The 16,142-nt window shown below is 39.0% G+C and overlaps 1 protein-coding gene across 11 annotated transcripts in view; it reads left to right on the top strand.

Annotated features, from left to right (window-relative positions):
* SGMS1 (sphingomyelin synthase 1) overlaps positions 1 to 16,142 on the top strand; it is a 291,522-nt gene that overhangs the window by 138,832 nt on the left and 136,548 nt on the right. For all 11 annotated transcript variants that reach the window (XM_060125542.1, XM_060125536.1, XM_060125537.1 and 8 more), the window contains 2 exons: positions 3,600 to 3,639; positions 10,231 to 10,374. The gene's annotated coding sequence lies outside the window, so the exon portion shown is untranslated. The remainder of the gene's footprint in view (positions 1 to 3,599; positions 3,640 to 10,230; positions 10,375 to 16,142) is intronic.

The raw sequence follows: 16,142 nt of genomic DNA, 5'->3' as shown, positions 1-16,142 counted from the left end.
GCCTAGTTGCTCTGTGGCTTGTGGGATCCTTCTGGACCAGGGCTCGAACCCGTGTCCCCTGCATTGGCAGGCGGATTCTTAACCACTGCGCCACCAGGGAGGTCCCGCAACTGTAGTCTTAAGACTGTAAAGGTTCTTCTCCAAGCCAAGCCAAGCAAGAAAAGGTTCTATTAAACTGTGTTTACTGACAGTTAAATATTAGAGGAAGAAAGCACTAACATTGTACTTTGGATTTTGAACTCTTTTAAGGTAAGATTTAATTTGCATAGCACTCTGTTTATGAGTGAGAATGAGGACACTTTCAGTGGTTTTTCCTATTCTAATAAAGTATAATTTTAATAGAAAATTTAATAAAAATAGGAAAATATAATTAACTTGGTCACGTGCTGTTACTGGTCTCACTATAGTATTCAAGTATAATTACACACCGTTTTCGCCCTGAGAAGAAGCAACTGAATTACAATAATTCAGTTTGGGACAGGGCTGCCAAAAAATGAAGCATACCTGCTGCCCTTTCTGTGTCTTATGTCTGTGAGCCACCCAGCAAGATGAACCACTGTCCTCCCTGACCTAAGAGGGAGTCATAAGCCTGGAAAGGACTGGCCTTCCTGCAAATACAGGCTTGTAGAGTAGGAGTTTGCCGTGCCTTAGAGAATGTTGTGAACTTGAGTCTTTTCCTTCCTCAGCTTTGCTCCCGAGGCTCATTCCTTTTTACTTTGAATCTTCTCCTACTTCAGTGTAGTTTTTCTTGGGAGGAAGTCAGCAGTAGTAAAAACACAGGAGTTTGGGTATTGCTATACCAGCATTATTGTAAATAAGGGAAGGGTACCTTACTCTGTCCCCACTCCCCCCAATATTCTTCTGAATGTCACTGGGTTAATGTCTACAAAGATTCTTGCCTTACTTACTATACTCAGTCTTAGTTGAAAGTTTAAAGCCACGGCCATCTAAGTGTAATTTGGATAATTTTTTTCCTGCTTTACTGTGCAAGGTGAGCATAGTTAACTCTCTTACTCACTAGTCCCAGAAAGAATTCACATGGTATGTTCACAGCATGTGTCCACTGTAAAATCAAGCCTGCAGCTTTTCCTATGCTTTCCCTGTGCCAGAGCTGGTACAGACAATCACCAGAGAGCTCTCAGCTGCTTTAGCAGTTATCTGAATCCATAAAGAGTCCATCCAGACCTATTTTTATTTCCTGTCCTCAAGCCACTGGCTAACAAGAAACTTCCCCCCGTCTCGCAGAAGGAAGGCACGTTGATATCCTTTGCTCAGGACACATCAAAAACAATTGGAAACCGGAAAATAGTGAAAGAATCACTAAATGATTTGGAATTGGAAAGCAGATTTGGTTGCTATCTTCTTTAAGCCAGAACTGTCCTGTGTTTTTGGCGTTCAACACTACTTGATTTGGGACCTTTTCCTACTTCCTCGCGTTGATATCTTGGACAAGTTTTTGACCTTGGACAATTTTCTGACCTTGGACAAGTTATATGACCTGTTTGGGCCCAGTGTCTGTATTTGATAAATTGGTGATCCTAACCTTTCCCTGCTTGCAGGGTTCTTACAGGATTAAATGTGAAGACATTTCATGATGTCTGACAATCATAGTTATTGACATTGACATATTATTTTGTATTTATCAGTGAGGATGCAAGAAGGCCTTATCACATAGTCTTATAACAACTTTTTTTAGATATTTTATTTCCTCTCCCTCTCAAGTAGCAGATTAGAAAGTTCCCTTTTTGAAGAGTGTTCTCATTTTGGCCCCTGCTTTTTTGAACATACTTATGATAGAATTAGATATTCATGCAGGTGTGGTGTATCGTTTGAAGGTGACATTATCATAGGTTCCTCAAAAAGTTTTGGTGGTAATTTGCCTTCTGTATCTGTGACTTTCTCTGAGGGACATCATGTTCTTTAGATTTCCACACTTGCAGTGACAAGGCATTCAAAGTGGATAAAACAAGTTAACATGTCAGAAATTTACACCTTGTGAAATTTAAGGATTTCTTTTGAAATTTCTCCTTTGAGGTACAGAAAGATGAGTACGCCTAGTTTACACGTAACAGAACCATTCACCTTTTTGGTAATTCAGCAGAAAGACTTGATGGAATTTGAATTACTTGGTTCTTTTCTTATAATGATTCATGGGCAAAGACAATACAATATATTCTGTATCCAATTACAATGGCTTCTTTTCTGTGAACATTTTCCTTTTTGTTTTTGGTGTCTGCATACAGGCTGTAAAGAGGAACAGCTTTGCGTCACCTACTAACTGTTTAACTTCGTGCACTATACTTTGCTTTGAGACTTAATATCCTTATCTGTCTACAGGCAGATAAGATATGCTGTCTTCAGAGCAATTGGAAGATCAAATGAGATGATGCGTCAGTAACTTGGTCTAGCTTGTTAGACTAGTAGTAGACTAAACATACTTGTTTGGTAATTATCTTTATTTTATAGGTGTTTTTATACCTATAGAAAGGAGGTCCAAACTCCCTTGTCCCCCTCCCCCCTTCCCTCTGCTCCTGCTTCTCACATGTCACTTCCAACCGTACATACCTCCTGGACAATAGGAAGAAAGGCCCTTTCCCTGCTATTTATATCATAAAACACCTTCTGTTTCCTGCGGTCTCTGGAGACCCTGCAGGTTGACTTCAAACAACCATGCAACCAGTCAAAACATCTTCCTCAGACACATCAACATCTTTCTGAAATAATATCTTCTTGCAGTCTGTGACTACTTGCTTCTCTCTTGCATTTTATTTTGGTCCAGATGCAGAGATTCTTAGACTCTCAGACAGATCCTTGATCCAATAGGCAAAACTAGTATGTGGTGTTCAAAGTCATGGCAGTGGTGATCTTTGGGGAGAGTGGTGGTTACACATATGTGTTCACTTTAGGAAAATTAAGCCACTCAAGATTTCTGTATGTATAAAATATATTAATACAAATGTTTATTAAGTTTTTAAAAGGATACTTTTTCGCCTCTTTCTGCAGGTACCGTAATTCACATGTATATTCACATATATATTTTCGAAGGGCTATATTTCATTTTTAGTTGAGAAAGTCTTTTGTGAAATTCAATGAGGAAGCATTTCTAAGCTTTTAAGATGAGGTGGATTAAAGTCTATTTATAAGCTCTTTGATCATAAACATTTATATGGTGTGTAGTTTATCACAGGATACTGAATATAAACATGTTGCTACCTTTTTTACTCCTTTTTTACATAATTCTTATGTTTTGAAAACATGCCTTCATGCTTCTTTATCTTTCTCTGTATTGTCAGCGGTTATTTAGCTGAATGGTGAGAAGATAATTTATAAAATATATGATTCTAGAACTCGTGATACCGTTAGTTACACTTGGAATGCAATTTTTTATTGGCTTGACTTTACATACTTGCATCTGCATAGCTTTGCTTTGTAAAGCTTACTCTGAGTACCATGACAGCCAGAAATTAGCTGAGAAGTGGGAAAGAACAATTTTTGCTATGGCTAGGGAACAAGAAGTAAATAATAGTTTAAGTTTTTTTTCTTATAAGCAGCTCATGACCAGAAGAATGCAGTTTAATTTACTTATTATTTTCTTGTAGATTGGAAGGAAGACTGATAAAGAGAAATAACGGGATTCAGGTAAATGGAATTAATTTCTTTATGTACCTTTTATGTTAAGTTTACATTTTTCGTGTTTTCCCTTGAGAAGAACAAAACAATTTTTGTGGTCAACTTGAACATATAAGGAATGTTTTGGGGCTATAGATGTAAGAGTCAAGTACATACTTATACCATTTAATTAATCTAGTTACACATGTATATTTAATAATCACATTTATATAAAACATAATATTACAATTAATACTTCTTTCCTACTTCAGAATAATTTTCTTCCAACTCTTTACATACATATTTGATGTCAGTGTCTTCATTATTATAGTCACATTTTTGAAGCATCCAGTACCATTTGCCAAGCATGTTATCATTTTAGTTGTTTGTGATACAGCACTTTTGGAATTCATATATGGTGCTATAATTGGAAATTTTATTCCAAGCCACAAGAAAGTATTTGCATAATGTTACAATAGTTGCTATTTTCACTCTTTCTGTGTAGATGAACGTAGGAGATCTCCACTGTGTAACAGTTTGTAGATTTGCCTTGTTAAATATTCTTTCCTTCCTTTCTTCCTTCCTCCCTCCCTTCCTTCCATCCATTTATTCATTTATTTTATTTATTTTGAGATAATTGCATGTACATTGTTTAAAATTAAACTAGTACTGTAACAGCTGTTCCCTGTTGTTCTTGTACTCCCATTACTCCTTTACCCAAAGATGGTACTTTTCAACTCTTTTAGTTATATTTTCTCATGTCCACCTACCTATTTCTAAATAGCGCACTGTGTGCATTTCTTGATTTCTTTTAAAATTTTAGACATACACATTGATTTCCTGCTGAGGATTTACCTCTCATACACAACTCTTTACCCTCAGTACGCATCTACTCTTCCTGTCTCTTGCAGTCATGTTACAGTCTGTGGTTAAATACATATTTAATGTTTGCTTTATTATGACTATACTTTGTTTATGACTGAGCTTTGCAAGACATATTAAAATGTCTCAGGCCATTCTGCTTTCTAGTTGGTTGTATGTGAACTATTTTGTTTCTCTGGAAAATGTTTGACTCTTTTCTTTATCCCCAGAATTCTGAACTTTCATATTGGAACGTATGTCTTACGGCTTGTTGGTGTTCATGGTCCTTTCAATTCAGAAACTCATGTCCTCTAATTTGGAAATTTTTCTTATACTATTTCTTTGGTAATTTTCCTTTTCCTTTTCCTCCTTTTCTCTGTTTTCTGTCAGTTTGTTAGTTGGATATTTGGACCTACTGGTTTGATTCTGTAATTTTTTAATGTCTATTTCTTAGCTATTTTCTAACTTTCTGTGTTGTTCTTTTTTTCTGAGAGGTTTTCTTAGTATTTTTTGAACTTCTAATTTCTGCCAGCATATTTTTAATTTCAAATTTAATTTTTTATTGGCCTCTGAATATTTCTTTAAAAAAATGGGAACCTGTTCTTATTTCATGGATACAATATTTTCTCTTTTCCCTTGAGAATATGAATTGAATTATTTTGCAGTTTCTGTCTGCTTTTTGAACTTTTCTTTTTCCTCTGTTTCCCCTTTTTATCAACTTGTTTTGGCCCCTGGTTTTATTTTATTTTGTTTTTAAAGATTTTTGGGGGGCTTCCCTGGTGGTGCAGTGGTTAAGAATCCGCCTGCCAATGCAGGGGACGCGGGTTCGATCCCTGGTCTGGGAAGATCCCACATGCCACAGAGCACCTAAGTCCGTGAGCCACAACTACTGAGCCAGCAAGCCACAGCTACTGAAGCTCGTGAGCCTAGAGCCCATGCTCCGCAACAAGAGAAGCCACCACAATGAGAAGCCCGTGCACCGCAACGAAGAGTAGCCCCTGCTCGCAGCAACTAGAGAAGGCCGGAGCACAGCAACAAAGAACCCACACAGCCAAAAATAAATAAATAAATTTATTAAAAAAATTTTTTTTTGATGAGGACCATTTTTAAAGTCTTTATTGAATTTGTTACAATATTGCTTCTGTTTTGTGTTTTGGATTTTTGGCTGCAAGGCAGGTGGGATCTTAGCTCCCGGACCAGGGATCGAACCCACACCCCCTACGTTGTAAGGTGAAATCTTAACCACTCGACAGCCATGGAAGTCCCTTGGCCCCTGATTTTAATGTTAGAGGTTTTACTCAAATTAATGGTGAGACTTTAGTTGTCCGTTCATATTTGAGAGTGAGACTATAAAAAGTGGACTGGAAATTTGTTTACCTAGTGGACTTCACTATAGGATTTTTGGACAGGACCCTGGACGTGTGAGTTACTGTCTCCAAGACATCAGAATCTGCAAATCTTTTTTCTTGGATCTTTCAGTTTCTCCAAAACGGAATCCTCTGTTCACTGTTTTGTGGGGTAAAAGCTGGCCTGTGAGGATTTGCGGGAGCCATGTGGGGGGAGGGGGCCAGATGTCTCACCATCCAAGCCTGTAATGCTGACTTCTTGATGCCTCTATTTCAACCTTATCTGATGTTTCTGAGTCTGAAGTCTTGCTGTATGGTTTTCTCCAGAGAGTAAACTGCTTCCTCTTATGGAAGTAAGGACGGTTAGGCTGGCTCTACTAGTTGGGGAGAAGATCTGGAGTTCTAACTCCTTTTTGGTTGTTGTTTAAATCAACACAAATGTATTACCTTGCAGTTCTGTAGGTCCGAAGTCTGACATGGGTCTTACTGGGCTAAAGTCAGGATTGTCTGCAGGGCTGCCTTCCTTCCTAGAGGAGAATCCATTCCCTTGCTTTCCCCAGCTGCATTCCTTGGCTCTCGGCCCCCCTCCTCCCTTTTAAAGGAGCAACAGCAGGTCAAATACATCTCATGTTGCATTTCTTTGACCTCCTGTCTGCTTACCTCTTTCACTTTTAAGGACCCTTATGATTACATTGAATCTATCTAGATAATCCAGGATAATCTCCTTAATTTTTTTACTGTGGTTAAAAACACAATATAAAATTTACCCTCTTAACCTTTTAAGTGTATAATACAGTAGTGTTAACTATATTCACATTGTTAAGCAGCAGGTCTCTGAAACTTTTTCTTCTTGCAAAACTGAAACTACACCCACTGGACAACTCTCCTTTTTCCCCTGCCCCAGCCTCTGGTAAACACTGTTCTATTTTCTAAGAGTTTGACTACTTCAGATGCCTCATATAAGTAGAATCTTATAGTATTTACTTTTGTGATTGGCTTATTTTACTTAGTGTAATGTCCTCAATCAAGGTTCATCCATGTTGTAGCATATGACAGGATTTCCTTTTTTTTTTTTAAAGAGTAAATAATATTCCATTATATGTATATACCACATCTTCTTTATCCATTCATCTGTTGATGGACATTTAGGTTGCTTTCACCTCTTGGCTATTGTGAATAATGCTGCAGTGAAGATGGTTGTGCAAATACCTCTTTGAGATCCTGCTTTCAGTTCTGGGCGAGGGGTAATACACCCAGAAGTGGGATTGTCGGATCATGGGGTAGTTCTATTTTTAACTTTTCGTAGAACCTTCATGCTGTTTTCCATGAAGTGGTTGCATCATTTTACATTACCACCAACAGTGCACAAGGGTTCCCTTTTCTCCACGCCAACACTTGTTGTTTTGGTTTTTGAGAGTGGTCATCCTCACAGCTGTGAGATGGTATCTCATTTGGTTTTGATTTTCATTTCCCTGATGATTAATGATGTTGAGGATACTTTCATATGCTTGTTAACCATCTGTACATCTTCTTTGGAGAAGTGTCTGTTCAGGTTTTTTAACAGGGTTATTTGGTTTTTGGTGTTGAGTTGTAGAAATTCTTTATATATTCTGGATATTAATCCCTTATAATATGTATAGTTTGCAAATATTTTCTTCTATTTCATAGGTTGCCTTTTCACTCTGATTGTTTCCTTTGCTGTACAGAAGTTCTAAAGTTTGATACAGTCTCATTTGTCTATTTTTAAAGCTTTTGTTGCCTATGCTTTTGGTATCATAGCCAAGAAATCGTTGCCAAATCCGGTGTCATGAAGCTTTCCCCCTATGTTTTCTTCTAGCAGGTTTATATTTTCAGGTCTTACATTTAGGTTTTTAATCCATTTTGAGTTAAGTTTTATATGTGGTATAAGGCAAGGATCTAACTGCATTTTGTACAGACTTTAGTCAGCCTCCCTCTTCTCAGCTCCTTGCTGTCTTCTCCTGGGGACCAGAAGCTGCATGTCCTGAGCCTTTCTGGAGCATTCGGCTGGATTTTTGTTTGCTTCTCAAGCTTCGTTTGCTTCTCTTTCGTTTGCTTGCCTGTTCTGCTCTGCTCTGCTCTGCTCAGCAGTCATCTCTGCCTTCAGCTTCCAAAATGCCATTGATGTCTGTTGTCTTCACTAATATACTTTTCTGTTCTTTTTGTCCTTATGGATTTATATCTTTTGTCCTCTTTGCTATAATTTTAATGGGGTTGAGAAGGAAGCAGAGATAAACAGACCTATTCCATTGGGCATCCATAATCCCCAAATCCATATTGCTTTTTAAAATGATATTTAAAAGACTTTTAAAAAATGATACCTCACATTTGCTATTGTTAGATCCTACCTATGAAAATAATTGTTCAATCTATTTCTTTGCTTCTCTTTGTTAACCAGTTTCTGTCAAGGGACCTATAAGCATCCAAAGCTAGCATTAATTAAAGTTATTTTACCAAACATTATTATTAAAAAAACCCAGATTTTTGTTTGTAATATGAGACAGTGAGGTCTTGAATATAAGGTGACACCCTATTTCCTGAGTTATACTTTTTTTTTTTTTTTTTGTGGTATGCGGGCCTCTCACTGTTGTGGCCTCTCCCGTTGTGGGGCACAGGCTCCGGATGCGCAGGCTCAGTGGCCATGGCTCACGGGCCCAGCCGCTCCGCGGCATGTGCGATCTTCCCGGACCGGGGCACGAACCCGTGTCCCCTGCATCGGCAGGCAGACTCTCAACCACTGCGCCACCAGGGAAGCCCCCTGAGTTATACTTCCTTTAGGTGGGTGGAACCCTTGATTTATCTTTAGGTATATGCACTGTATGTTGGTATCATCAGAAGATGATGTTCTTTTATATAAATATATTTTACTCCGAAGCTTTTTAAAAAAAATTAATTAATTTATATTTGGCTGCATTGGGTCTTCGTTGCTGCATTCTGGTTTTCTCTAGCTGTGGTGAGCAGGGGCTACTCTTTGTTGCGGTGCACGGGCTTCTCATTGCAGTGGCTTCTCTTGTTGTGGAGCACAGGCTCTAGGCGCGGGCTTCAGTAGTTATGGCAGGCAGGCTCAGTAGTTGTGGCTCGCGGGCTCAGTAATTGTGGCACATGGGCTTAGTTGCTCTAAGGCATGTGAGATCTTCCCAGACCAGGGCTCGAACCTGTGTCCCCTGCATTGGCAGGTGGATTCTTAACCACTGCGCCACCAGGGAAGCCCACTCTGAAGCTTTAATTGAACACTTTTAAGCTAATGTAATGGCAAGAGCGTCCTTTTTGTTTGTCCTTAGTTAGTTTGTGACAGTGGCTTTCTATTGACTGTATTTGATTATTTACAAGGATAGTGCTATTTCTTACAGATAGGATAAAGGTTGGTTAAAATGGGAGATTGCTTGGTATGACTAGGTCCTTACGGACTATCAAGAGTAGTTTTTTGTTCCAAGAATTGTTTCCTCACAAAGTTTAGCCTGTTAGTTTTCTTAAGATAGGAACCCAGTTTGGTCCATGCAAATCCCTAGGATTTTTATCCTGGGGTCCAGGGATGGGCTTCAAAGAGTTGAAGATCCTCCTGAAATTTGAGTGGTAGTAGAATAGGCTTAGCTATCATCAGATATTCAATGATGAGGGGCTTGTGTGATCCTGAAAATAGTTGAGAACCCACTTCTAATACATTATTATAAAGAAAAAAATAGAATGTTGCTGATTAAAAGAAACACGATCAAAATGAAATGCCACCTTGCTAGATGCCATTAGATTCCACATTCTTTCACATGTAAGTACAAATGACCGTAAATAGGGACTAAATGAACAACTTTCTTTGTTCCTTGTCAGATGCAAAACATTATCTCTATCTTCCTGGTTATGCACACACCCATTTACACACATATAACTAAGAAAGGTATCATTCATGAGGGTAATGTTTTAGCCCAGAGAAATGACCACCTTTTTATCAGTCATCTTGTAAAGAGGGTAATTTAGGAGTTACCTTTGTTTTCATAGTGAAACTGCTATACTTTATTTGTGAACATCAGTTATTTGTTGACAGTTAAAGATAGTAGATAAATATATAAAAGGAGAGATACCTCTCTGTGATAGAGGGTTACAGACTTTTGTTTTCAGTTAAGAAAAGATGGGATAAGTTTATGTTATGTATATTTTATGACAATTTTTATTAAAGATTGAGGAAAGAAAGAAAGAAAAAAAAGAAAAAAAGATGGGGGTGACAAAAGATGGGGTGGGAGGTGGGGAAGGTCAGTTGTGAATTTTTGTTTCCAGTCTAATACTTGAAAACTTAAATGCTTTTCTTTATAGTGAGGTGTCCTGGATTGATAAGGTCTCTTTCAATGTAGGGATTTCATGATTCCATTTTCAAAGTGGTTAAGCTTAAATTGCTCTTCTATTCTAGGTACACCATTGAGTTCTTTGGGATGCACAAAAGTGTCTGGCTGAGAAGCTTATGAAATAGAAGACAAGACCCTGCCTCAGGAAGCGTACATGAGAATAATTTTAAAGGAACCCAGCGATAAATGCAAAACAGTAGCCGTTGGAGGTATGTCATGACTTAGAGCTTGGATTAAACCTAGTGTGGCACACTCTGTCCTAAGTCAAGTTGAGCCATTCTCTGGGAACCTTCTTAGAGCAGAACCTCACCCTCTGGCCTCAAATACACTAGTGACTGTTGTTCTCTGAACTTGACTGTGTAACAGGATGTCACTCTTAACTCTTTCTTAAGCAACTCTGACTCAGCCCCTCTAGAGTCCTTCCTATTGCCTGGCATACAATAAAGATGACAGTAAAAAAGGCAACATTTGATTATGGACAAATGAAAGCGATAGTAAATTTCTAGCTGGATACCTCATTACTTTCTCTTCTGGGAATGGGGCAGTCAGTATCAAAGCTCAATGAATGTGTGTCCTTTGAATCAGCTTTACTTACTGGCTTTTCTCTACCCTGTTTGACATCAAGGCCATGTCTGAGTCTGACTGGGTGGTAGCTGCATCTGATTCTCTGGTTCCCTGTGAGTCATTGAATTTGACCTGCTTGTCTCCTTGACCCCTCAAGTTACAGTGTTAAGGGGATACTTCATTTTCTTGCTTAGAGCAATAATTCTTTACTCCTCAACCAACTTTATCATCAAGGTCAGGGTAACGCATTATTTCACATCCTTCGACCTTCAGCGATGTCTGGCTTTTGATGCACTGGCTCCTTTTTTATGGCATAGCCTGTGCCATGTTGTGTGTCGTCTAGATCCTTTAGGGGTTCTTTTTCCCACTCTACCAATATAGAACACTTTAAATACACCCTGTGCCAAATAGTTTATATCTTCGATCATCATACCATCATGAGAACATTAAACAAGTCCCACTTTCTAGATGAGAATGCTGAGGTTCCAAGTGGTTGAATAACTGGCCTACTATTTCTCAGAGAGTAAATGGCAGAGATGGGATTTATAGCATTTAACTAGTGTATTAAAATCAAGTATTTTCTAATTTCATAATTTCACTGAGAGTATATTATCGGTATGTGACATTATTAAAATATGCCCTCTTTCTAACATATGCTCTGACGTCTTTGTTGATACATTCTGAATTGATTTTGAAGGCAGTATAGGAAGTATGAGTGGACTTTGATGTTTCTGATACAATCCTGTTGTGTCTGTGACATTTGTACCAGTACCCAGATTCTTTCAGTATAGTTAGTGAAGATGATAAAGGCAAGGAATGATGAGATTTTGCTAGAAATCTTCTCATGTAGTTCACAAGCTTGTTTCAGAGCCTGAATCCTTTAAAATGTAGGACATCTATTCAAGTGCTTAGTCTTGGCTCAAGTGATCACTTTCAGTATGTATAGCTGGGAAGTTTCCCTGAAGGATGTGAGTTTTAAGTTTAAATGAGTTTAAAAATAAATCGTATCGGGCTTTCCTGGTGGCGCAGTGGTTGAGAGTCCGCCTGCCGATGCAGGGGACATGGGTTCGTGCCCCGGTCCAGGAGGATCCCACATGCCGCGGAGCGGCTGGGCCCGTGAGCCATGGCCGCTGAGCCCGTGCGTCCGGAGCCTGTGCTCCGCAACGGGAGAGGCCACAACAGTGAGAGGCCGGCATACCGCAAAAAAAAAAAAAAAGAATAAATCGTATCCACTTTTTGTTTTGTCCCCAATAGTGGGCAACATGAGTTGAAAATCTGTGTATAAAATCCTGGGAGGTTGGTGTGGTAACCTTCTTTGAAAGATGAATAACCTGAGGCTTGTGACATTATGAAACTTGCCCAAGCCCGTGCGGTTAGAGGATGGTAGAGCCAGAACTTGAACCTGGATTTGTCTGATTTCACGGACTGTGCTTTGGACAATTATGCTGCCTCACTGATTACACGGTGGTGACATTTAGATTGCAAATGTGGCCAAGGATTTTTTCCTGCTTTACATTAATACAAAGGCAGTCTTAAAACAAACAGTTAAATAGGCCTCACCCTCACAGAGGCAGAGGCTTCTAGATAGGTGTAGTCACTGATGGGCTTGCATCCAAACAGTGACAATTCTGTTAGGATGGACTGAAACCTGGGAGGTGTTCCTCCCCGGCTGTGTGTCCTTTCCCACACTGAGCCTAGTATGCTGCCGGGAGCAGTTAGGCTTGGCTCACCTGAGCTGTTGGTGAGCAGCTGTGCCTTCCAAAGCAGTTGTGGCTGGAGTTTGGCTACAGAATCACACAGCTCTTGCATTTGTATATGAGTCTCAAAATTTATGAAATATACAAACCTTAGAACTTCAGGTATATTGTACCAGTTTTACTAAAAGTAAAATTTCTTTTTGTTTTTAAATTTACTTTTTTCCTAATTCTAAACAGAAAATTTGATGAGCATTAACAAGTTCAAACAACAAAATACAAACCACCACTCAGGTAGCTGCTGGTAATATTTTGGTGTGGATGCTGCCAGTTTTTTTCCTTACGACTACGTATACCTTGTAAAAAGTACAAAATTAGAATTACAGTGTTCTAGATCTGTTTTTACTCAGTATAACTTCAGCGTTTTCCCCTGTTTTTAAGTTTTCTTTTACAACATGCTAAAAAGTGGCTACAAAGTGTTCCATGTGGGTAATAACATAAGTTATTCCATCTTATTATTAGGTAGACCTAATCCTCAGTTAGTACCTCTCCAGATTAGGCCACAGTGGTAGGACAGAAGCATTAAAATAAACAAGAACTCCATCATTGCCACTAGTTTTTATGTATCTTGTAAAATAACTAATGAGGGTTAAGATATGATGAGAAAACCCAGATCACTTCCTCTGTCACATTATACAGTGAACCTGACTTGTAAATTTCCCAGTACAAATGCATGAAGGGAGTACTGGAAATTTCCTTTTGACTTGTAAATTTTGAAACCTCCTTTTTCTTTCATTGAGGTAACCCATCTATGACAAGTAACTTCAGTTTTCCCGTGGTTAGAAGAAACTTCTCAAATTCTTATTTGCAGATAGTTTGGCGCTCCTAGTTCCGTAATGTACTTGATGCTTCATGTACTAGTTAACTAAGCATTTTTCCCCTCTTTTTTTCGCAAGGAACCCCAGGCCTCATGAGTGATGCTGCTTTACAATCTCTTAGAAACATTCACCATGCAGTACAAATAGGGCTTCTCCTGAACTGAAGTTCTGTGCTCCTAGGGGGTCAGAGTTCTCAAATGGTGATGACAGCTGAGATGGGTCAGCATTTAATAGATGCATTCTACTTAGGCTGATACGAAGCCGGGACTATAATGTGTTGTTCCTTTTTATTCTTCTCTAAAGGCATCGCTGTTAAGTTAAATTATCATCATTATCATTATATCATCATCCTCACCAGGCCAGTGCTTTTCAGACATGGTTCCTTATTGCCCTTGAAATTCCAACATACCTGGGAGTGGGTTACAGGTGAGGGAGGAAGGCAAGGCCTTTGACCACCTTCTTGTCTCATCAACCAACAGCTCTGCTTTTATATGTTTTATATAGTGAGCTTCCACAGAGTTTTGTTTAAAGAAAGTTTTGTTTACTTCCTTAAGGAAGTAAAGACTGAGAATCACTGTGGCGTAGTGAACCTACAGGAGGATGAAAAAGAGAAAGAAAATAGATGTTTGCACGGTATTACTTGCAGTGTTCATTATGCCTGCAATTCTCCTGCAGGGACACAATCCCTCTTGGGTTTGGTACTTAACCATAGGCCCTCCAGTTGCAATTCCCATAGACTGACCTGCTTTTAGGGCAGTGGTTTCCCTGGAGGTGCCTCAGAAGTTCTAAGGTTAGGAGAGATGGAGTGATAGCCTTACAGTCATTGGTGGTAGAAAGTAACTTTTGGTGATGGGGTCAGTGAATGGTACTAAGTATACCCTGCAAGGTTAGCCCTGGGAAACTGGTCTCTATATTCTGGTTGATGTGGGTAGTATGAGGGCATTCTTGCCATCAGAGTGATGTGGTGCATGATATTGAGCCTGACAGTCTGTGAAATCTCCTTTATCTATTTCTAGATTCTTTTAGAACATTTTGGGTGGGCTGTCTTAAATTGTAGATTGATATTAATGAATCACAGAACTGACCCCTCTTGAATCAGGCACTTTAGCTATGTTTGTGCCACAGCTCAGTGGATTAAGTAAAGAATTTCCCTAAAGACCAGCTTGGTAATATTTTTTAAATAAAATTTTGCTCCTTTTCAAGTTTTTCTTTAGTGAGATATATTAAGTATACTTATTTTACGCTGATAATTCCAGTATTCGAAGTCTTTTCAGATCTGATTTCATTTGCCTGTTTCTGTTGGTGCTCATTCATAGTATCGTATTTCCTTGTGTTTATGATTTATTGGCTGAACTCATGTTCCTTGTGATTTTTTTTTTTTTTTTTGCGGTACGCGGGCCTCTCACTGTTGTGGCCTCTCCCGTTGTGGAGCACAGGCTGCGGACGCGCAGGCTCAGCGGCCATGGCTCACGGGCCCAGCCGCTCCACGGAATGTGGGATCTTCCCAGACCGGGGTGCGAACCCGTGTCCCCCGCATCGGCAGGCGGACGCTCAACCACTGTGCCACCAGGGAGGCCCCCTTGCAATTTTTATCTGTGTGAGTTCTTTAGGGTCAAGATTAAAGGTAGGTGTTCCCAGGGAGTATTTATGTTTGCTTCTGCCAGGTACCTGTAGGTACCATCAATCTAGACAGTCTTTAAATTAAATTCTCTGCTTGAGCTTTCTTGAAGCATACAGTACGAATTTAGACCACAAAACCACACGAGTACTAGTTGTTGGCTGTGAATTCTCAAGGGAGATTTTCCGCCCAGACCACCACCATGCCTCACCTCACCCCCCAAAAGGGTGCTGGGGATAAAAAGCATTTTCTCTTCTCTTTTGATGGAGCAAGTTTACTTCTCATTCATTGCCCATATCCTGAGGGTATAGTTCTGTAAAGTTCCAGTTTTATGCCAGGAGCTCTTAAACTCACCAGCTTGAGGAGTCTTGGTTTTATCTACTCTCTTGCTCCATGTAATCATTATAATAAGTTCAGGGTGACCAGGGTTCTGGTTTTGTTGCTTTCTTACTTCCCAGCTTTCCTACTTTTACTGTCTCTTACTTTATTGTCGCCTCACTGGTACATTTAAAAAGATGTTATATTTTCGTCTTTATTTTTATTTGGGAGAGTAGTTTAAGATATCTGTTGTGTCATTCTGCATAAGTGGAAGAATGAGTAGGTTTTTTGTTGAGTAGGTGCTTCTAATAGATGAGGTGGGAAGATATTTAGGGCAGAGCTCAAAAAATTATTAAAAATTTAGGTACAAGCCCAGCCTCCCCTTTTAATTTGAGTGTCTGCCGTGTACAGTTGGATTAGGTCAGGAATGAGGTGGAGAATAATTCCTTGTAATATGCTTTCTGAGTTGGTGGGGACTTTGATGTCTTTGACACATTATTTATTGAGATGAGATTTATTCTTGTTCATTGATTTGATTAATTAATTGTCCAATATTTTCCTATATCCTATAAGTTTACCCTTCTAGGAAAGATTCCTAAGTAACTCCCCCACTTTATGGGGGTTTATTTGTTATATTTCGTTATGTGATATCTGCCATAGGTCCACATGATGATGTCCTGAGAGGCTCTGGTGTATGTTGGTCCATTTATTCAATATTATTTCATTTGATTCTGAATTAGTGGAATATTATTTGAAAGTGAAAATAGTTGCAATTAATATAATATTAATAATAATTAATATGCCAGTGATACTAAAAAGAAATCAGTCTCAAAAAGAAATTCTTAATGTTATGGTTTAAATGTACAATGTGCAGATCCTGTGGAATCAGTTTTATGATTTGAAAA

The sequence above is a fragment of the Lagenorhynchus albirostris genome, chromosome 16, assembly GCF_949774975.1.
Source record: "Lagenorhynchus albirostris chromosome 16, mLagAlb1.1, whole genome shotgun sequence".
Lineage (NCBI taxonomy): Eukaryota > Metazoa > Chordata > Mammalia > Artiodactyla > Delphinidae > Lagenorhynchus > Lagenorhynchus albirostris.
The sequence above is the reverse complement of the archived record's forward strand: the minus strand, read 5'-3'. Positions and strand labels throughout refer to the sequence as shown.